Below are 25,573 nucleotides of genomic sequence, written 5' to 3'. Positions count from 1 at the left end.
GCGAAGTCGGCTTTCCATCGTGGTATCCACAAGGGTTTTGTGAAATGATTGCGAACTGGGATATATGCTGGTTGTTAAGCTTTCTTGAAGTATTTTACTAGAATCGGCTTGTTACTATAATTTTTTAATTGACTGAGTGAGCGACGCGAGCGAGGTCTGGGGCAAAAATATATTTTTTGTATTTATGTTTGTAACGCGATAACTTTAGAACCGAGTTGGACTGACTTTGATGAAATTTAAAAGGTATGTAGAATCTGTCAATAGATTTTTTTAAGTTCGTGGGGCATCAAAACCGGTTCGATCGTTTTTGAAATATTCACAATTTTGTAAAAATGTATTGTGTTTGCGAGGTCTAAATTCGCGGCGAACAACTTTTATAATTCATTTTGTAAACACACTTTTAACGACCTATTTATTAAAGACTAGTGACCCGCCCTGGCCTCACACGGGTGCAATATTACATACGCATATAATATACAAATGAACCTGCCTTTTGAATTACCCTATATATTAAAAAAATTCGTTGCGTGGTTGTGAAGATCTAAGCATACGTAGGGACAGACAGCGGGAAGTGACTTTGTTTTATACTAGTAAGTCGTGATAGTGAAATGTAGTGAGGTTTGATCTATTTATGAAGAAGTTTTATCTCCCTCTTTTTCATCTTTGCAATCTCGGCTGTTTTAGGAGCTGTGTGTGGAAAATTTTGAGGATTCAGCTCTGATTTTACAATCAACCGCCTATATAACTTCGATATTCATTGGGAATGTCGTCGATTATACATAAGATACTCTTGTTTTCATCCTACTAATGTTATAAATGCGAAAGTTTGTGAGGATGTATGTGTGTGTGTATGTTTGTTCACGCAAAATCTACTGAACCGATTATTATGAAATTCGGTACACGGGTAGAATATAACCTGGAATAACACATAGGATACTTTTTATCCCGAAATTCCCACGGGATCGAAGGCCCGAGACGCAGTTAGTTTTACATAAATATGGAATGCTCTACATTTATTAATAGGTCGAATAATATTATTTCGTCAAGTTATTTCTAATTTAGTTAGATCGTATGAAAATCAATCACCTGATAGTTGTCAAGAAAAACTCGGAGTGCATTGTACGAGTTCAACTTTAATATGCGCAGAATAACGCCTTTTTTATCTTAACGACGGCAACAGCGCAGGTTAAAGTTAACGTCAATTGGCGCAGCCCAGTCTTAATAATCATTCAAAATCAGAAATACATTACATTTGAAAAACACGTTTGTGTCACTCACTTGCTCCGGCCGTCATTTAACCATGTCGCAGAGCAGAACAGACTGACAGGGATAATGGTACTTATATATAGATATACTGGCAATAACGAATAATTACTTTAAATTCTATATTTAATAAAGTAATTTGTTTTTATAAGCTTTAATTCAACTTCCAATTTGTGTATGTTCGGATGGAATCTTGTAACTCAATTTTTAAGCAGATATCTTCAACCGATTGAACTGAAATTTTGTACACAAGTTTACTTTGAATGTTTATGCTATATTATAAAAAAGATGAACAGATGGTGCACCCAGGAACAGCTTTTTATCACGAATTTAATGCAAAAAAAGATCTATCCGATAACAATAAAAGAAATACTTATCTTATACCTAACTTTCTCTTGGTAGATAAGATAATACATAAAGTTAAATTTAATTGCAAGTTAACATTCGGTTTTCATACTATGCTACATTTAAAACCACGCAACTCAGTATGAATCGGATAGCATTATAAAGAATTACAAATCAGAAGAGCCCACATTAAAATCGTTGTGGTAAACCGTAGCATTCACACTCCCCTGGCCTTGCAAATAAAAACAGCTTAGCTCTAAAAGAGATTAAAAAGACGCAAGAGTTTATCCATATAATTAAAAAAGCCCAGAATTGAAAGCGGGTATTCGCGCGATGCGACCAACTTTATGTGTTCGCATAATAAAGATGTATATGTAAAGGTATGTGTACGTAACTCATTTCCTTAACGATGCGGGAGACGTTTTTTTTTTGACATGATTTTATGTTGCGGCTTCCATATAAGTGTAGATTGAATACGGGTTTTAGATTAACGAGGTTTTTCATACGGAAACGTGTGGATTTCGTTGAATTTTGAACGGAAAAGTTGGGCTTTTAACGTAACTGTGTAGAAACTTTCACATTATATTCAGATATCTGTGTATTAATTAGTGTCATTAACGCAAATCAGTAGCTTGAGAGATGGGCGTATGGCACCGCCTTGGAATAGGACCATTCCTTATCCTCCCACTGATGTCGTACGAGGCTACTAAAGGTTACAAAGCCTAGGCAGCTGATGTGCAACAACATAATTCCCGAGGAGGGTTGACGTCAGGCAAGCGGTTTTTTGTAAATTCACAGCTGAGTCTTGAAAATTTTTAGGTTATTTTTTTAATTTTATTTTCGGTCGCCCCAGTTATTAATATGTGAAGATAAATGGGGGAGAGAGAGATAGTTAATCCATACTTATATTATAAAGAGAAAAGATTTTTACTTTTGTTTTTATGTTTGTAATGTATAAACTCGAAAACTACTTGGGCGATTTTGATGACATTTGGCATAGATATAGGCGAAACTTTATAGTGACATAAGCTATTTTTTTATTATGGTTTTACCCGAGCGAAGCCGGGTTGAGCCTGTATGTTATTATCGTCGAAGAATTAACGAATATACTTAATAATGTGAAATATTTTTCAGCCTAATAAAGATAGCCAGATGATGCAACATACACAAAGTTGATAACGTCAATCGATGTGCACCGTGCTCGTTTCGTTACGTCCGGTATTACATCATCAATCATGACCATACAATTTATCACAAAAATGTCTCAAAATTTAGGAATTTTCATTAGGCAGAGATTTTTAATTGATAATCGACACTATCTGAAGCCTGAAAGCACCATGTGTTGTTAGTGAAAAATTGGAACAATGTTTTATAAATAAATTCAACTTTAAAATGTTATCTTCCTTCTTCTTTTTCGAGTGTGGTATTACTCACACTGGTGTCTTATTTATTCTTGTCGCTTAAAGGTATCTGACACGACTTTTATGACTAGCTACCGCCATCTAATGACAAATAGTCGCACCCTCAACGTTAACTAGTATGCACGTTTCCTCACGATGTTTTCCTTCACAGTAAGCTAATGGTGGCCTCTGAAAACTACTATACATGAGTCAGATTGGTATACAATTAAATTAATTTCGATGGAAGTATTATTTTGTCATGTAAACAGGTAATGTTTTAATTGATTTAAATTAATACTTTATCCCATGTACGTGCATGCTTTCTTTCATACTGGCCCGATGCCACCGCACTGTCGCGCGATGTAATGACCTTACTCGAGTTAATTTAAAGCGTTTGGGATTTGTAAACTTTCATTAGTTTCGGCCACTCTTGATACCCCAAAATACAATTTCAAACTCGTTGATTGACATGTTGATATTGATGACTAGCGGCCCAACCCGACATCGCACGGGTACATGTTATATACATATTATATACCTTCCTCTTGAATCACTCTATAAAAAAAAACCGCATCAATATCAATTGCAAAGCGACTAATATTAAATATAGCGATGATGATAATTATGGGGTTGTCATCAGAGTGATTTTGTGGTCAAGTGATTGTGGTCTCCGATAGCACAGCGGAGGCGTGTATCATTTGGGTAATGCATTTGCATATTGCAGCATTACAATAATTTTGATAATTGTTAATGTCAACGTTTCTGATGTTTGAGGTTTAAGGCAATTTTTTCAACTCAGGGAGAGTTGACTGATCATTTTCCGAGTAGCTTCCATAGCCCAGAGTCCACTTTCCTACTTTTTAGTCTCCACTTCACACGTTTAGTCTCCACTTCACACGTTTAGTCTCCACTTCACACGGTCATCAGCATCCGTAGGTGTCACAACATTGACACGCATATCTTTCTTGACGTCAAGCATCAGTTTTATAAATTCACATTGGCTGAAAATTTTTATTTTATTTTATTTATTCCTGTTTTTTTTTTTTAAATTAAAAATTAAATAAACCATAATGGAAGATGCATTAGGGTAATTTTCAAATTCAGAGTTCGTTTTGGAAAATACTAAAATAAGTTGATAATAAATTATAATGTCACTCAGTTGAAAATAACCTAGGCAGAAAGCTATTACTGGCTGCTTTTGATTTTTAATATTTTTGCATAAAATGATTATGCTTTAAAATATTGCAGTTTTTTTTTATTATTTCTATTATTTCTAACATTCGCAACGAGATTATTTCCATACAGACAAACATAGTGGAGAGCAAATTAAAAACGTAATAGGCTATTATTCGACGGAAACCGCAGCGATTGGAAATGAGAAAAAGAAATGTCTTTTGAACATTTCCTCTGGAAAAAATAAATGCTTCCACAAAGAAACTCTGGGATAAAATCATTTGTTTGCCAGACTCTTTAAGAAATACCATTTTGTTAAGCTTTTAAGGAACTAAAATGGATTTATTCTTAGACTTTTAATCAAAATGTCAACGCTGTAATATTTTTTAATAATAGGTACTATTAAATCAATGTTTTTAAATGGTTTTTTAGGTATCGATACACAAAACAAAAGGTAAGCTTACTTACTTCCTTCGGCTTTTCAACCCATTATGGGTCTTGGCCCAAAGTATAAAAATCAAAATACAACCTATTATTATGGAATTTTCTATTTTCTTTTAGTACAACAAAATAACAAAAACACATAACAGTATAGTTGACAAATTTTTAGATCTTTTAGATCTTTAAAATAAACAGACAGAGTGATTTGAGAATAAGGTTTTTATGCATGTAATACTCACTATATCGGACCCGTGAGAAGCCGGGGTCGGTCGCTAGATGATTATAATATAAATAAAAAATTGAATTCTATCCCAAATAAACATTTATTAAACTAACATTTTTCTAATTCAAAACATTAATTCCATTTAAAAGAGGTCCAAGCCAATAATAAATCGTTTTGCGTCCGAATGAAATTTAATCGTCATACTTGAGGTGAAAGCTGAGTATTTGTAGATCAAAAGGAACCATGAAACGGTATTCCATTTGCGTTTTAATTCAGATGGGAATAAAATCCTAACTGTGTCTTCAGACCTGCCGAGGGGAATGTAATTGAAATTTTTCTTAATCCCTGCGGCCGCGGTTCGGAAAGTTACTCCGTGGATAGAGATTAATGCCTTCTAGGTAGTTATTTCAAATTAGCTAGGATCACTGGCTGGAAGGAAAACTTTCTTTTTTTTTTCTTGTCTTTTTTTTAAATAAAAAATAAAACTAATGGATGTTGCATTTAAAGATATAACGTTGTTATAGTAAAATAAAATAAAATTGAGATTTATAGATTATTATATTTACTAGTTGTTCGCCGCAAACTTAGACCTCGCGAACGTAATAAATGTTTGATGAGTTTTTGCAAATTTGTGAATATTTCAAAAACGACTTAACTGATTTTATTGCCCCACAAACTTAAAAAATCTATTGAAAGATCCTACATACCTTTTAAATTTCTTCAAAATCAGACCTCGCTTCGCTCGCTCGGTAAATTATAGAATAAAAAAATATATGACCTTCTTTATGTAATTTATGATTTACAAACTTTGATATACAATATCGCAGTTTCTATTATCGCATGTGGGTTTGTCTATACTAAGCATTCGTACTTTCTTTCTTTGTCTAATCTCATAGTTTTCCCGGTTGCTACAGAGTTAATTTAAAATTTTGTACAACACATTATTAAGCATAACTTAGCAATAACTCGAATTATTCCTACTTTTACATAAAACCGGAACGTTGTGATATGCATATTATAAATGTGCGTGCATTCAAGTGCATAATGCAAGCGTAACTGGCGCATACACGCTAACACGCGGCCTTTATTAAATGCATAATAATATTAAGTGCAAAATGTTTTATATACATAGATTTGATAAATATATAATATACTTCTTCGACAAGTAGGTACATATTGATCGGGCTGTACAGACTTGTATCGATTTTAAAGTTTCTTCGTCCCACTCTGTTCATATAGGAATAACTCCGGAATCGATTGATATATTTTTCTCGAGTTAGGTATATGATTTTGTATGGAACAGTTGATTGTTTTTTGCAATTTCGACGTTTTTAATATGAAAAGTACTTGGGTATTACGGACTGAGAAGACAAAATGATGCCAAAGTATATAAAGTCACACTGCCTAATGAATATTTACGAATACCACTTATGTACTATCCGTGCTAGGGAAAGAACAAGATTTCATCCTGTTTTCAGTTCATGCTTCAGCCGTTTTCCGTGTCGTACGTCATATGAGTATTTTAAAATATCACCTTGAACACTTGTGCAATCAATTTATAATTCGGAAATCTCACGGAAATTTCACTTCCGATTTAGAATCGCAGCTGGTTCTCGCCTCAACTAATATTAATTACTAAAACTATACTTTTAAAATATCCTTACTTTCCTATCCTAAATACTTGTGTAATAATTTTTTTATTCAGAAACCCCATGAAAATTTTACTTACGATTTATCACACAACACAGCCGGTACTCGCCTTATCTGTCTCATACTGCGTTCTGCGCGATACGTCACTCCGCGTTCGAATCTCCATATATCCAATCGACGACAGGCTATAAATACAGTTACCACGAATTGGTCTCTACTGGAAAATAAATAAGCTGGATTGGATGTGGTCGGTACTTGGAAACTGATGTAGTTCTGCTCTGTTACATATCACACTTGCCCTTGCCTTCGCTGGGAATAGTACGCTTTCATATGGGAATAGTAGGTTATGATATTATTAACTAGCTTCTGCCTTTAATTTTCTGGGAAGAAAGTTACCCTATGTCCGTCTCCATACTTCAAACTACATGTAATAGTAATAGATAGAGCGTGAAGAGGTAACAAACAAACTTATTTTGGCCTTTATAATATTAGGTTTGACATGATTGTGGGTATGACACGAGATCACCCTCGTTACTAATGAATAAACTCGAGTATGTTGCCATACAAATTAACAATATTATATGCAAATATATGTTAGTTCAGCAGTTAGTTCAAGTGAAGAAAAAAAACACGTTATAATTTCTGTACTTATCATCTCCAACTAATGTAATGAGAATAAATAAATAGGTACGTGAAATTTTCCCGACAAAGGTATCTTCTATTGTCTTAAAATTTTATGAAGATTGTTTTAATGGTTATCTACATAAGCACTCAACCAATTCTCTTCTTCAAAAATAGCGTGAAATCGTAGTTAACACACTCAATTATCTTCAATTTGACAGTAAAATTCAGTTTTTCATCAAGTATTGCAATAAATCGTAATATAACAAACGTTTTGTAGTTGCAAAAAAACATGAAACATACTTTGTTTTTCACTAATAGTTTTTATAGTTATATATACAGTTTGATAGTTTTTGCTTTATAACTTGAGATTTTATGTAAATTCCTTCGCGAAAGTGGCCTATTACAAGCCTGCCGCCCACAATTATATCGTGGTGTATGTCACGCACTTCATTTGAATAGCGAATGTAGTAATTCACGTGAAAAATTATTAGGATTATGGAATTATAAAATTTTCCTATGTAATTTATTGTGCTATGCGCGACGGCTGTTTCTTTTGTTGAGTAGTAGTTTTCATTGACCACCACTTGCTTCCGGTGAAAGAAAACATCGTGAGGAAATCTGCACACTCTGGTTGACAGTTTAAGTGCATTAGTGTGTATGCGATTACTAAAAGTAGTAAGTAGTCGTAAAAGTTACGTAGATGCTGATGAATCAAATCTGACACCAGTTTTACAAATAACACACTCGAAAAGAAAGAAGAAAGGCATTTATTTATGTTAACGTGTAATGTTTCTTATTTCAGTTATTTATTTAATTTTATTGTTAAAAATAGAAGAAGAGAAATTAAAAGTAATATGCCTACATCCTCCAAGGAAGTAGAGTTATTTTATTATTCTTTAAAAAATATTGATGTCCTAAAGCTCGAGGTCCGCAAAACGTCTTTCGTGATATTATTGTTGTTCCTAAGGCTTTTTATCCCTTAGTTGCCTTGTACGACATCCTGAGACAAAACCATCCATATTTATTAATTTCATTACTCTCATCCGAACATTTTCTCAGTTATTTCCTCAGCCGCAAATCGTTGGAACCCAGGATCCGCTATTCACCGTAACACTTCATCCAATAAATGTATTACTCCAAATAAAAGGCTAAAAAAATTGTAAGGCTTCAAAAGATGAGTGTCTCTCAATGACGTAAGCGGGAGAGTTGAGTCATCTCAACGAGTGTGTGGGAGGCTGTGACGTCATGAAGGGTGAATTATATCGATTTATACCTACTAAGTTTATTAATGAAAAAAATAATATGATTTGGAATTTTTATAGTCTCTTTTTTCTAAACGCAAAATCTAAACGAACAAACATGAGCTTCGGTATAAATATGGGTTACCTGGAATTGTTTCATTTAGAGAAAAAAAAAGTCTCTAACAAGTACGTAACTATTCCGCGATTACAAAAAAATCCAATAGATGCGAAAATTTGTATGTGAGCATATTTGTTACTCAGCCATGCAATGTCGACTACATAGCCAATCGTTTATAACTTTTTGAAAATTACCATATAATTTGACGAGAAATAATGCCTGCAAAGGCCTAATTCCTAAATGACTTTTATTAAGACTGATTTCTATGGAATTTGGTATAAATGCAATATATCCCGGAATAGCACATAGGTTCCTTTTTTCCCAGAATTTTTACTGAAACGGAGCCTGAGCCGCAACTAGCATTTTCTAACATTTACTCAAAGCTTTTGGTTTCAATTTTCACATTTTTTGATGGTCTATTTCCAACGGTTTGATAATTAAAGTGGATAGTGCCAGGTCGCCTTACAAAAGGCGCAATGTTCTGGTAATTACAAAGGCCTCCTTAACTAGACTCCAATTTAGTTTTCAAGAAAAACTCTTATAAATAACAGTGTTGGGTTCTATTTATGTTTAGTTAAAAGCAGCTTTTTTAGTGTTATTATAATCAACCATTAAAATGATCGGGTTATATCAATGTAAATAACGCATTACAAATTATATTTACTTCTGTATGTAATTAATGGTTTTAAAAATAATTAAATTGAAATAGCATATTATTAAGTTATTTCAGTAAAGTCCTGAACCCATCAACAATCCCTTATTAAATATAACTGATTTAATTTGAATTATGGTGGAAATAAACAATTTTTTCTTTCTTTTCTTTTCTTCATCAACTGTCGGGCGCCATTTTTGAATATTTCTGTTATATATTCGTGAGATCATTTTGTTAAGAAACCATTTATTTTTAACATTGTCTTTTTTGTAACTTATTTTACGCTGAGCCCTGAACTCCAAATGGGATCTAAACACGTAAAGCCCAAGATACATTTCAATGTAAGTTCCCACATAAAAACTTGGGACTTTCGAGTACTTTTAGTTTTTTATAACACTTTAAGTGTCCGATGGATGGATATATTTAAGAAACAATAGATTCTGGCAACAAACATAAAGCCAAGTGGTTGGGGAGTTGCCAGATTTCAATGTTTTTAACTTTTCCTATTTAGGACTTTGTGTTCAAATTGTATCAAATGGATAAGTTAAAGTTTGGGAGACTATTACTCGTGTAATCTATTCTAAACTTTCAGTTGTTTTGTGGCCAACGTGGTGTCAGATTTTTCAACATATATTATCAAAGGTAGACATTTTATTAAAATTAGAAATCAGCTAATTATAATTTACTCATACTTATTCAACTATTGATATTTATATTCCATCATTCATCTTCACATCTTGGAAACCAAATTTTCGCATGCCACTTCCCAATCAGGTGGCCCGTTTGCTTGTTTGCTTGATTAGTAGTATATGTAAATAATTATATTAAGCAAATCACACAGATTGAACTAGCCCCAAAGTACGAAACTTGTATTATAGTATACTAACTCAACGATACATATCTACTACATTATATAACAAATACCTTATTATAAGCATTTTGGGGTGGTTGTCATATCGAGTATAAAAAATATATGTCTCATCTCCTCCCTCCTCATCTCAGCCTTTTGTTTACATAGCTAATCATTAGGTCGTTGTGCTGTAAACAAAGCATAAGATTGCGTAAGAGAGAGATCTAATCCACGTAAGATTCAGAGCCATGCCCCATTGCTAAGTTATAATTCATTATATTTTACCGGAGCGAAGCCGGGACGAGCCGGTAGTTACATTATGCACGCACTATCTAAAATGTCGCCCATGTTACTAACGCGCCATCCAAAGTCCTTGAAGTCTACAAGCCAAGTTTGAGGCTATATTCACACCAATAATCGTCCGGTTCCTGCCGTATTACTGCTCCCTCATCGCAGGTCGAGGGTACTTATCTCAAGTGTAGGTGCTCGGTATGAAGAGGCCAGCAATTAGTACGCTGGATCACATTAATTGTAAGATTTAATTACCAAGAAGTAGTATGAGTAATAGACGTTATATTTAACAAGTTTATTTATTAGACATATTAAAAAACCCCGACTTTCAGTATTCATTTCGCTACAACTTCTGAACGGTTGAACCGATTTTGATCAGGCATATCTAAGAACCGCCGCATAAAAATTAGTTATCAAATAAAAAAAAAACGCATCCAAATCTGTTCACCCGTTGATGAGCTACAATGCCACGTACACAGACAGACAGACACACTCAGCGATCACACTATATAACACCCCTCTTTTTGCGTCGGGGATTAAAAATACGGGTCACTAATGTGTAATTATCGACTGATCAGTTTTTTGCCCTTTGATCTCAGTCTCAGGGTAATGCAGTCTTATGCAAGTCCCTAGTTCTAATCCAATGTAGGTACTCTTCTTATGTATACTCTCTCCGAACAACTTTTCAAGGACAGGGTTTGTTTATCAAATGAGCTTTTCTAATCCTGTGAGGTACTAGTTCCTCAAAAATACCTATTACATCAAGTTGATAAAACTGTGTTACCTATTGTGATATTTGTGTTGCGCGCATACACCTAATACCTAAGGTTTTCTTATGTTATCTTAGGATGTATGTTTGTGTGAGTATGCTCACAATAAATATACCTATACTAATCGTTAGAATGGCGTATGACTCCCGACTTCTCTATGTCCACTCGTGGATGTAGCACGAGGCGACTAAGTGATGAAAAGCCCCAAAATTTGAAAGGCAAAAATGGTATATCCAAGTAGATTGATGTCAGACAGGCACTCGATCGTAATACCACAGCACTCTCTGTTTTTCAAGGGGACCCTAAGCTTGGTGGCATCACAGTCGAGAATGTAACCAACATGCTCAGAAGAGGGAAAATTGATAAAATTACCTTATTTTAGTTAATATAAAATGTTTACCAACCATTGCAATGCATACTAATATCTAACAGCGAGGCTTGTGTCGCCAAAGTTTAACAGCCTATTAAATTGTTGGCGGATAGCTTGTGTGCCAACATAACGCTGTCTAGACATGATACAGTTGTAAAACACAGTGTTATCACTAATACCCTCAAAACTTATTGAATTTCGCAGAAGTGTACAGTCAACAGCACATCAAGTTACGCTGCATGTACCTTTATAGCGCGGTAATAGCGGCGATTTTGAAATGCATTTGGGTAGGTTAATATGCTGGTGACTGTCCATGAATTTACAAGTGTTTTACAAGTAGATTTTGACGTAGAATCAAACAATTTTTTTTCAATGTAACTCTCGGTCATAGATCAACAAAAAGAAAAAAATAATATTTTGAATTGAAAAATATTGAGAATTGAGCATTGATATTCTTTTCTATTCAAATCTTTCTCGAAATTTTTGGCGTGGGAACGCATGCGCAGATGCGCACTATGGCATGCACGCATTATAGTCAAAATTGTAACTATGACCCCACACATCCACCCATGTACAAAAGAACCACAGACTTTTATATTTGCTTTTTGGATATTAGGTAGATGTCGATAGACTACGTAAAAAAACATAATAAGCAAGTAAAAAAAATCCAAATAATATTTAACGTTACAACTTGGATACTAATGGATAATTTTTATATAAATGAGCTCTTTTAACTTCGATGAAATTTTGTGGATGTGTAAAATAAAACATAATGCATTAAGGGTCAATTTTTTAAGCTGAACTTCTTTACACAACTGTAGAGCTACCAGTAAATCATACTTTTCAGAGTCAACAAAATCCGTAAACAATATCCGTGTAGTATCGATTCAGAGCTAAAACAAATATATCGTCAAGAAAAATAAGCTACAGCGCTGTAACAAAGCAATTCAGTTGCGGGTCGCGGACGGTGCAAACTAGTGTCCGATCGAAACTATGGTATTGTTACAACTGGCCGATACCGAAACCAAACCTTCTGCTTCGATTTTCAATTATTTTTGAAAGAAAAACAAAAATACATTAATAGTCAGTCTAGAGACCAAACTTATTGAAAATGTATGCATAAAAAAGTCGGTTTCGACCGGTTTCAGCTAGATTACTGACTGACACCAAAAAAGTGACTGGGACTATATTTTATGCTGGCTGTACACTATCAGCAAACAGTACAATCATTGGCAGTTTTAACGTACATTGCTGGCTTTTCCTTGCCTTAACAAACTATGCAATGTGTATGCAATGTTCTTTTGCATCGGTATCTGCTGAGTACTGTCTAATAGCTATGCAGGAGCTGTTAAAGCTGAAATTGGTCAAAACCGAAACCGAACATTTGGTCCAACACTAGTGCAAACACCGAATTCCAGTCACACTGTTTAAATTTGAAACAAGCGTGCAATATGAACGCTCCAATCCACTTATCATCATCTGAACTGAGAGTGGATTGCGAAGAAAATAGGGGTTGTTGGACAACTGGGATCGCGATGCCAGTTGCCCGAATTAGTTTTCTGAATGGATTCACTGGGACCATGGTCTCAGTTACTGAAGAACGTTTTGAAATTGATCGCTTGTGTCCTCATTATTAAAAAACAGATTGCGCCATATAAAAATGTATTTATTTTTTCCCGTGATCGTAACCTGCTTCGCAATAGCAAGTGCTGCGCGACTGGGACCGCGGTCTCATTTTCTAGCGGTCCCAGTTGTCCATAGGTCTTGAAATAGTCGAGCTAAATTGCGTCTTGCTGTATCGAAATTGCTGAACTAGGTTATGTTAGGGCGGGATTCGTCTTTCCTCTATCAAATTCTTAGTCCAATATTATTATTGCTGGATCTTACGTAATATATGAATTATGAAAGAGATAGCAATAATGTTAGATAAGAAAAGTTATATGTGGAATACTGACCTTATACAACGTCCATTATATATGAGGCGGATTAATATAAATATTAATTAATCTGATATAAAATATCAGAAACATCACTAGATATCGCCAAAGCCCATGTTAGTAGAGCGAAAAAACTATTTTATTTTTTGAATTGTTTACGATATAAACTGATTTTTATACGAAAGTTTCTAACAATTTTATATTCTTTCTTATGATTATAATCTGCTAAGGAAAATATCGTCTTGTACAACAACTATTATATGAAGTTATGAAGTGTCCGTTTCTAGGATAGAATTAACCATTTCCACTATTCAGCTGATTTTCAATTGAACTTCTTGCAGTTAAAAATTGTGCTACATTTCTGCTTTGGTAAATAAATAGGCAAAAATTATTCATTTATATATATATTTTTATTATTATAGTCTTGTTTTGTATAAAAACTTGCCTATTTTTTAACACAAGCTATTGGATGTTACTGCAAAACTGATCCCATTTGAAATTGGCATATCTATAATTTCTTTATAAGAAGACATTGAAAGCATTAGTTCACATCTACTGTAATAGTGTCATGCATTAGGACCCTCACGGGGGAGTAATAAAGGGGTAATCACCCCACGCCGGGAGGGGAGAATTACTTAGGGCAAGGCTATTGGTTCAAACGTAAGAGTTGTGCGGGTAAAACCAATTACACGAATTATTAAAATTTATTTTTGATATTCTTTTTAATAATGACAGGTTCGAATCAATTCTTCTTATCAATTAGTCTGTATTATTGATCACCAAAATTTTACCTGGTTTCTTCTGCAGCCTTAAGCATCGGAGCTCAAGACCCCGATTCTCACAAAAACAAAGTTCATTTCATTTATTGCCACCAAATTTTCGAAACTTTCGTGAAAAATTGAAGAGATGAATGAATGTCTGAATGAGTGAAAAATATGATACTGTATCTGTTCGATGGCAACAACTGGCAAGGAATAGAAGTGATTGGAGGGTTTAGCCCAGCAGTGGGACCTGAGCGCTGCATAAAAAAAAATACTATCTGTATAAAAACTAGACTACAAACTAGAACTTTAAGACTTGAACTCGTAACTTACACCACACACCACTCAGAGTGACATCCGGCAAATAACGTTTGACTTTAACCAGCGCGGCTTGATATTTATGTGTTCAATGAAACAAACCATTGCTGATTTTTAATTAACTCGCGTCAGAATCAGGGGTCGTAGACCAGTAATGTACATGTTTTTTTGCGGTTACAACGAAAATGTAATGGGCATGGGAATGCGAGATACGATGACTTTGATAAAGTGCTTGTGGCATGTGGTTCCGCCCTAAAATAGGACAACTCCAAATATTATATTCCGTGGATGTCGTACAAGGCGACCAAGGGACACACAGCCTATATAGGCAGCTGTTAGGCAACATTATTATTAATATTCCCAAGGAGGGTTGACGTCAGACAAGCGGCCGGTTGTAAAATCACAGCCGAATCTTCAAAATTTTGAAGCTTTTTTACGCTGACCCCTGGCTTTGCGGCTTCACAACACCGAACGAAACCTGGCACATGCGGAAATCAATACTAGAAAGTATTATTTTCTTTTGATACTTACATAAAATTTTGAGAATGTCCCACGGGATTGTCGGGAGCCTATACCGGGTACAACATCAGGTCATGACATTAGGTAAATACATATTTGAATTGTCATCGAAACTAAACTATTATACATATCAGCTGAATCGGTTGAAGATATCTGCTTTGGATGGGATGATTGGAATCTTGCAACTCAATTTTGAAGCAGTCATCTTCCCGACATAAAATAGTGACATTCATACATGTCTAAATATAAATTGCAAGTTACAAGCTTGTAATAACATAACATATTATAATATATTATAATGTCTAAATCTGGCTGTCTGGCTCTAGAGACACAACTACCATCCAACTAAAATATGATGTGTAATATTTTTTCCTTGCAACAGCAACCAGCGACGACCTAACGTAACACAATGGTGGCAAACACGCGAAATGAGATGTCTCATAACGTAGAACACGACTGAGCTGTATTTGCGGTGAGGTCACTGTATTAGATACTATTATGTCATTTATTTTTTTTTAAATATAAAAACCACATGACTGTGTTCGACACACTGCTCCCGATCTAAAACAACCTAAGTAACATTTTTGAAATGTAAATTTTATAATTTAATAAAAAATCGTTTTACCTAATTTATCTGAACAATAAATTACGGTAAAACATGAGAAGATTGAATCTGAATGAATCCGAGTCATAATTTAGAAACGTTTCAAACAAAGGCTTTTAAAACAAGAGTTCGTAATTTGTTCATGAATTTGAATACTTTTAAAGTATCTTTAAAGTATGACCCGCAAAGCCTACTATTCCATCTGATGGGTTCTTAAAATGTTTGAAATAATTAAATCTCTGCCCGACAGGTTTATACAGAACAGGTAAACCTTGGCACAAAGGACCTCACTCCGTCTTCACGGATACCTCACTCTCATCTATTTATGCTACCAAACAGCAGTGTTTGCATTGTATTCCGATTAAATATGAGAGGCAATGTAATTAAAAGTATACAGTGCAGAAAACCCTAGACCACAAAGACGGTGATATGATAATGATGTGATAATCTGGTGTTGCAGGCTGCGGTATCCACTCCTTATCATGTGGGCTGCAAGACTGTTTACCAGCTTAGTAGTACTATAAAAAATAAAAACTAACTCATTCTTATTATTTCCAAACATACGGCAGTTTAAAATGTTTTTTTCTTTACAGGCATTGTCGAACAAATAATGACGTATTCTATTTTTTACGAGATAAAAGATATTTTATTTGCAAGTTTTTGATATTTATATAAAAGTAGCTATTTCCCACGGCTTCGCCCGCGTAAATTTCCCACGAGAACAGTTATTTTTTCAGGATGAAAGGTACGTCCTTCTCTACACTTCAAACTAAATATATGCAAAATTTCAAGAAGATTGGTTGAGTAGATAAGAGTGTGAAGAGGTAACAAACAAACTTACTTTCGCATTTATAATATTAGTTATAGTAATAGATAGGATTAAATAATAAACAACAGAATAGCTTTAATGGATTATGGAGTCAGTCACATAGAATGGGGTCGAACCACATGTGCGTACCGGGCGGTCTCTGACATTGCGCTTGACAGATATTAAATTCGCATCCACTGCCCACAATGTCATACAACGTTGCTACTATTTAATAATTTTGACATAGTTATTTATTGAGTGTATTATTACTAACACTGGTGTTAGATTCCCATGTCGTATAAAGGCTTCTGTCATGACTTTTTATGGATACCTCTCATAATTCCTCACGATGTTTCTTTCCGTCATCGGCAAGCAAGTGGACTTATATGAAAACTAGTATATATTAGTATACGGTTAGATTAGCATAAAAACTTGAGTGGATATTTATATACTCACATGTAGTTTATACCATAAGTAGAAATGAGCCAGCTCGAGTTGTGACTATAATGAACCGGGTCGTATCCAAAACACAAGTTTCGAACTTACGATGTGACTAATTCAAACTGTCAAATTTGTCCGTGTACGTACAGGTATTTATTTTGTCAATATATTTTATTTTATTTTTATTGTTCCATTAACGGTAAGGTGATATTATTATAATACAAACGCAACCAAATAGGACGTCGCTCGTACGCACAAGTGTCTGGCTCTGACAGATATTAAATTCACATCCAGCAGCCACAATATATTGCCCACATGTTCGCGTCAGTTGCGAACACATTATACCAGGATTGGAGTGACTGACGCTGGACACTCTCTCTCTCCCTCTGTCATCCTTGCATGTGGTTTCGTTAGGAGCTGTGACGCCGTGAAGCCCGCGTTCAGTGTAAAAAAATATCCTGAAAATTTTGTAGATTCGATTGTGGTTTTACAACCGGTCACCTGACGTCATCTCCCTGGGAATGCTTTTCACTGTCACTTCGTAAGACATCCACGGGATATAAAGTTGTCCTATTATAGCGCGCTCCCATAAAAAGTATACAAATAAAACATGTCTTGATCGTGAATACGTGCACCCTTAACAGGAACTATTGAAAAAATAAGAATTAAAAAAAAAAATCTTTAATGCCTTTGATTCTAATTAGATATACTTTAAGCCGTTAGCATACTCCACTGTGACGTCCTAAAACTCGGATTTTGTATAATAAAAAATACACCATTATATTTTTGAGATTCGCACTAAAAACCACATTTACAAATAATTCAAATCCGACAAATTGCGGAAATGTATTAGGTAACAAATTCTTACCTTAAAACGGTAATATTTATCTACGCTAAACTTGCAACAGCAAGATTATAGACATAATAATAAAATAGAAAGCGCAATATTCAAAGCAAAACAGTCCATATTGTATGCAATGGAGTAATTTAGACATGTCTGCGGTCGCGTCTACAAATGTGCCGGACATTCGCAAACGTCGCCGGCACATGTTTCGACGATCCGAATGCACAATTGTGTGCAATGAGGATATAATAAGAATATTTTCTAACTGCACATTAATTATTGTCTTAGTGATGCAGTGAGGTAGATATTTAGTTTACCTTAATAAATAAACAAATATGTATGGATTGAGTTAGATTCAAACTTCGAGATTTGTGTTATGGGATAATAACTCAATGATAACATATCGTCGGGAACAGATCATTTTCCGTATTGATCTAAACGGAGGATTTTGATAATTACATGGCGACCCTGTCAACATTGAAATATTTTACAAACCTAAACGAAACGACATTTTTTCCATATAATTATTTTAAAATCTTCTGTATAATTTGTATTTTTTAGGTATTAGAATTCGGTACAAGTCACATTAAATTCTTTAAAAACTATGTTTTTGTGAGTCTTTAAACTATAGTCATTAATGGAACTTGTAGTCCACAGGACAAAACAATTTTAAAAACCAATTCATAAGGAATGTATTATATCATAAGTATTAAGTAGGAAGTATTAAGAATTAAGTAGGTATTTTTTATTTTATAATATATTTAGGTTATAAAATATAATGTTTTAAAGACCCATTGCAGTAAAATACTCTAGAATTCAAAGCTTTACTGAAGAAACACGTATTTAGCGCAATATGTAAGCTCCTTTAAAAATGGTGACGCCAGCATTTCATTTCTTGTAAATGTATGTAAGCCCCCTCTTAAAATTTAATATGAGTTAGTATTTTTATACATTTTTATACAAATTATGTCTAAAATTTGGTATTGATTTTACATTTTTTAAATAGAATAAGTACCCACTAGACGATAAACTAAGTAGTCACATATAACGTAGTCATAACTTGAAAAAAATAATAATAACGTGCTTCGTGTCTTTAACCCCCCCACGCAAAAGGAGATGTGTTATAAGTTTGATCGCTAAGTGTATCTATCTGTCTGTGTACGTGAACCGATTTGGATGCGGCTTTTTTATTTGATAGAAAATTTTTATGCGGTGGTTCTTACGAGTAGATATGTTTGATCAAAATCGGTTCAGGCGTTCAAAAGTTGTAGCGAAATGAATATTGAAAGTCAAGGGTTTTTTAATTTGTCTAACAAATAAACTTGTATGTTTCATGCTAGCCCGCTTGTATTATGGTAATCGTAGCTACCTATAATAAAATATCCAAATAATTTCGAAATTTGTTATCTATCACCTATCTATATATCTTATATCTCCTATCACTTAGATTTGATTACTTACGATAAATTAATATTAACATTGTTTTATTTGTAAAATCGTCGTTTTTATTGAAGTGACGTTTGTCCAATGGCTAAGACACTTGTGAACCGAAAGGTCCAAGGCACGAATTATACTTGTGAGTTTGTATACCAATTTGTCTCATGTACTAGTTTTCACTCAACACCAATTGCTTCCTTTGAATAATAACATTGATAATTTATAATTTAGTGTGTGAAACGGAGAAGGCCATGGCAAACCACTCCATTAATATTGCCAAGAAAATCGTTGTACGTTTCATTCCACTTAGACCACGCCATAAGGAATACGACTGTAAATTAAAATCTCTATTATGTGAGTCACCCGACTCAACGTCATAGTGTAAAATAAACGGCATGCTACTACTCGACTGTTCAATTACACGTAAGATTTCTAAGAAGCAATAATAAATCAGAAAATGCATGCAATGGTTAACGACCTCATAATGCTTATATTATTAATCGCATATTATTTAAAACTCTGTTTTTATGCTCCGAGAGATCGATTCGTCTAGCTTTTCAACTTTAAAGGTCAAAGAAATTATTTACTATCACTTTTTTATAGATGATTATTAATAAAATTGTTAGATGTATGTATAATCAAATTAACATTTTCCCAAACACACAAATATTTAAGGGTAAAAGTGTTCTTCTTCGTGATAGAAAAGACAAAGCTTAAAAATTGGGTACATACATATTTCTAAAGGTTATAAAAAAATTCTGAGCGTGTGTCATGCATGCGACCGACTGCTAATGCGACCTGACTTTGGAATCACAATTACTTTTATTTTTTACTCTTCTAAGAATCGATGACGAAGCGACAGCTTTTCCACACTATAATGGATTTAGACATGCAGAAAATTCAACAAGATTCGAGTTGGTAAGGTAGAAAATGTAAACTGAAACATGCAAGCTAAATCATTTATTTTATTATACATTTTATTAAATGTAAAAACGTAATTTAAAACGTTGTAATGTTAAATTTGTTCAATTAAATTTAACCAGTGAAATTTGTAGACCTTCCGCTATATAATTGAAAAAACCGCATAAAATTCTATTAAGTAAATTTTGCGAACTAACATACAACAGACAGACAAACATTCTAAAAAAATTGTTATGACTTCTGTGAGTCACATAAAGACAGATGTACAGATGTGTATAGATACCAAACAAAAGTACGAAACCGAGCCGACCTCGCTTGGCAACCAATACTAAATCTAAAAATCAGGACTATAAAATGAAGAAATTTGAATATATATCATTATGTATTCAAACTTCTCGATTTTATAGTTCTGTATAAAAATAGATACTGGCAGAGACTCGCATTTTGCGCTTGCTTCTATCGTCTCCTTGCCATCGCAAAATGTCAAGATATAGAAATGTATCGCTTATACAATTTCATAACGCAAAATGACGAGCGAGCAAAATCATCGGAATATAAAATTGGACGTGAAAAAATACCCGTGAAAGTCTAGTCAATACATTTAATAAAACTGTAACTGGGCTATGTCTGTTTGTATAAAAAAAAAAATGTTGTCTTTACGGGACTAATAGAAGACAAAACAGTTTTTATTTTATTTTTGTGTCTGTATGTATCTTTTGTTCGCACGTCACGTAAAAACTACTGAATGGAAACCCGCATCAAAATCCGTTGCGTAGTTTAGTTTATAGACATAGGTCAGACAGCGACTTTGTTGAAATGCCCCTTATCTGTAAGTCTATGTAGTTTGTAAACTCTCAACATTATTCAAGACGAATATTTCGTCCAGCGGCCGCAAGTACTCTTAAACTCAAAATGAAATGCAAATTAGAAAAGCGAAGTAAATCCAAAGGAGAGGACGTTACGGACAGGGTGAATTTACAAAAAATATATATACAAATAGGACAACCTTCTGAGTATTTCGTTCATTACAGAGGATTTATGGTCCAACCGAATGAAATTTCGAGACTTTACATCTGTTTTTCTTTGTGAATTTGCATTAAAAAAAAAGAAACTCACTTTCGAGTAAATGGGATGATTTTTGTAATATGTAATGCCATGAAAAACATGCTGTAAAAAACCCAAGTCTCGTAGCGTTTTTCTACCGTAAAAAGTTGTGAGATCCATGTAATACCAACTCAATTAATTTATTTAGTCCCTACTTAAGGGACCTTCTGTCTTAAGTTATTATATAAATTATTATCATATCAATATTAAAGATCTTTTAGGTTTTAAATAAATAACAAGTTATCAATGCAGTTGGTGTATCTAGAAAACTGGACCGAAATTCCAAAATATTTAGGTTTTGCCTTAATTTAGACACTAAACACTAATTGCATTCTAAATTTGAAGCTTCTAAGTCTGCTAGAAGTGCCTTAGACTTTTGATGATCGGTTAGTCAGTGAATGAGTGAGTGACAAAATCAAGAATCTTTTACTATTTACAATCCTTAAACTACTAGTTCAAATTGAATGAAATTTGAAATTTATATTGTTTATACAATACCTGTTTAGTTACTGAAAATGCAGGCTTCCTGTTTTATCCACAACTAAGTTATTGGGGTTCGAAATCGGCCTGAATTGCTTCGAGAAAAGGATGGTACGGCCGTGCCTCTTTCTTTTTTGCTCGACTTGCGGGATCTCTGCCGTGCCCACAGATTTATTAGCCGTGTCGATTGAACATTATTTTTATTACATTTATTAGAATATGCGACTGCATTATTTTTTTTTTAGAGAAAATCATGTCAAATCATGATCGTTTCTAGAACACTCTCTCTCTCTCTCTCTCATTGCAAACCCTAATCCCTTCTTGTTTCGGGTCGAGTACTTTGAATTTGTATCATGCTAAATATTCATGCCTGATAAATAAATTCATTCATTTTGACATCGGCTAGATTCTTAACATCCACGCAGGAATATGTCGACCTAGTATAATTCTTGCATGGTACTTCGGTATCCATAGCTAGTACTTCAGCTCCGGTAATGTGATTTTCTGCCATCAAGCCCACCGACTTCCTGTTTCCTTCCATCGGCGTAACTCTGAATATTAGCTACCTAATCTTGCGAAGTCGCTAAAGTTTTACATATAACCCGGTATATTATAATGAATTATACACGTACCTGTCAAAAGACAAGATAGGTTTATTGCAACTTAACAAATCCTAACGTAATTGGGAGACTCCCTCGAACTTCGCGGGAGGGGACGAAAGTTCCACGCACTGGATGAGAGGAGCTTTATGTAAATAAGCTGAAAGCTTCATGATTAACTCCGAACGGATCTTATCAAGCGCCCTTGTTTCCGAAAAGCTGCGGAATTTGTTGTACCTACTTGGACTCGATTTTTACGCACGTTTTGGGTTAAAGGAATTCACAGTGTGTTAATGTTGTACAGATTAGAGATGTCATTGTCCTGTTATAAGGGATTAAATCGTTTCTAATGAACCTTATTTATTTCATAACTCATTTCAGTACTGTCTCTGTGTCACTTCATAGCCATAAACCATAAACCAATCTCAGAAGTCGATTAGATACATAGATTTGGTTAAAATATTTGGTCAGAAGGGTCCGAGATCTCTATCTCATTTACTAGTATTTTTTTAGGCATAATTACTTGGATATTGCAATTCGAATAAAATAAATATATCAAAAAACACTAAAAGTATATAAATAGTATCACGGATAGATTTTTAGAATTTTGTATTATATTCATATAGGTCTTAGATTATCACTTTCAATAACATGTTCATGATTGCAGATATTTGAAATGGAAATTTAATGCATGATTGTGTTTCACATCATCTTATTAAATCAGACCAATTATTTATATCAGGTCATCTCAACTAATATTATAAATGCGCAAGTTTGTTACCTCTCATTAAACTATTTTTCTACATCTTGAAATTTTGCATACATGTAGTTTAGAAGTCTTTAGAAGGACATAGGGGATACCCCGCGTTAAATTTACGAAATGAAAGATATTTCATCTCGTAAATTTAACGCGGGCGATGCTGTGGGCAAGAGCTTGTTTCAAAATCAAAATCAATGAAAATCAAATCATTTATTTAGAAATTAGGCCTTCACAGGCACTTTTTCACGTCATAATCTAAATTAAATGATGTTTACCAAAGCTACAAACTACTAGCATTTCGGAACGACCACTGCTGAGAAGAAATGCCGAAAGAAACTCATTCAAACAGTGTTGGTCCCTATTATGCCAGAAGGGCTTACCATTTTTTAAATATAAATAAATAAATAAATATATTAGGACAAATCACACAGATTGAGCTAGCCCCAAAGTAAGTTCGAGACTTGTGTTATGGGATACTAACTCAACGATACTATATTTTATAAATAGATACATATATAAATAAACATCCAAGACCCGGGCCAATCAGAAAAAGATCATTTTCCATCATGACCCGACCGGGGATCGAACCCGGGACCTCTCGGTTCAGTGGCAAGAACTTTACCACTGCGCCACCGAGGTCGTCAATATAAATTTATGTATAATTTTTTATCAGTAATATAACATGTAAGTACATAATAAAGTACATGGTCAATATAAACATTGCCATGTCAATATAAACATGTTTCATATAAACATTGCCTTAACCTGTTCGATTATAAGAGCAAATAGAAATTTCACATATGTACTGAAAAATATTTTAATGCTGTCATTACTTACCGAGAAATGAAATATTTATACAGTCTTTAACCTGAAATTTTACATAATTATGTACATTACATGGTTGAAAATAGAAAAAAATAAGGCCAATAGAAATATTGTTCGCTGTTTTTTTATTTTTTGTTTATTTAGGAGAACCAATAGCTGTTTCATTTCAATTTCATCATTTTGTAACATTTCATTTCAACATAAAACGGAAAGCCAATTATAAATTCCCACTAATATAAAACAGATTAGTTACTTGTTTCTTTTTTAAGTCCTAACTAGCCACATTCTTGTTAAAGCCATAATCTGCAGACGGTGGTTACATAATTCGTTTTAATTAATAACTAGGTATAATAACTATATTAGGACAAATCACACAGATTGAGCTAGCCCCAAAGTAAGTTCGAGACTTGTGTTATGGGATACTAACTCAACGATACTATGTTTTATAACAAATGCGTATGTATATAGATAGACATCCAAGACCCGGGCCAATCAGAAAAAGATCAATTTCCATCATGAGCCGACCGGGGATCGAACCCGGGACCTCTCGGTTCAGAGGCAAGCACTTTAACACTGCGCCACCGAGGTCGTCAAAGATTATAAACATAAAGAATCAAATTGTGTACACGAATACAAAAGTGATGAGTTTGGTTGATGAATAGATGCCAATGACAACGTTCTATAAAAAAATGCTCAACAAAAAGTCTAGGAGTGAAATAAATCTAAATATTATGTCAATTTACTATAATTTTCAAGGAAAAAGGAGATACATTGTACGGTACTGATGGATATACAGAAATAATAATGAGAAATAGTTTATTAAAGCGAATTAAAACTCGCCTTTACACGGCAATCGAATTGATATAGTTTTATTACAACCTGTGGTTACCGCGTTCCTGGCAGCTTTCAATGAAAACAAATACACATTCCTATTACAAACAGTGTGTTTTAGGCGAGGTGCGCATCGGCGGTGCAACTTACAATTTGCTAAAGAAAAATACTCTTTATTCTCTACTTGCTATGGACTTTCGGAATAAAACGTTCCCTATGTGTTATTCCAGGTTATATTCTACACGTGTACCAAATTTCATAACAATCCATCCAGTAGATTTTGCGTGAAAGTGTAACAAACAAACATACACACATACATTCTCACAAACTTTCGTATTTATAATACTAGTAGGATATTTTAAGAAGGTAAATCGAGGAGAAAATCCATCAACTTGCTGAGCCTAAGTAGGTGATTAAAAATTTATGTCAATGTTTTAGTGCGTAGCAGCCACTTGCTTCTTAGTAATACATTAAATATTCAGGGGCGAGCTAGTTTTGTAGAACGTTGTTTTTTCAATACATATTATTATGTTTAAATTCATGTCAAAATAGATATATTTCATTGCAATATCAATCACTTTTGTTAAACTTTTAATAGCTCAAGAATATCACACAATCCTTAATTAATATATTATAGAAGATAATAAAAATTTGAACATATTTTTTGTTATTTATTAATAATATTTTGTGATATTTTTATATGAACCGAGAGGTCCTGGGTTCGATCCCCGGTCTGTCATGATGGAAAGTGATCTTTTTCGGATTGGCCCGGGTCTTGGATGTTTATCTATATGTCTATTTTTTATAAAATATAGTATCCTTGAGTTAGTATCCCATAACACAAGTCTAGAACTTATTTGGGGTTAGCTCAATGACAAAAAAAAACACCAAAAATTAATAACAAGTTACCGTAACTTATATGATTATATTATGATATAATTATTATGATACCTTATTACCTAATACTTTAAGT

General features: G+C 33.8%; 1 protein-coding gene across 8 annotated transcripts in view; it reads left to right on the top strand.

The window, feature by feature from the left end:
• bru3 (bruno 3) overlaps positions 1-25,573 on the top strand; it is a 616,612-nt gene that overhangs the window by 121,349 nt on the left and 469,690 nt on the right. The gene's annotated exons all lie outside the window — the stretch shown is intronic.

This window comes from Plodia interpunctella, chromosome 16 (assembly GCF_027563975.2).
Source record: "Plodia interpunctella isolate USDA-ARS_2022_Savannah chromosome 16, ilPloInte3.2, whole genome shotgun sequence".
NCBI lineage: Eukaryota > Metazoa > Arthropoda > Insecta > Lepidoptera > Pyralidae > Plodia > Plodia interpunctella.
Note: the sequence above shows the minus strand (reverse complement) of the source record. Positions and strands in the feature narration are given on the sequence as shown.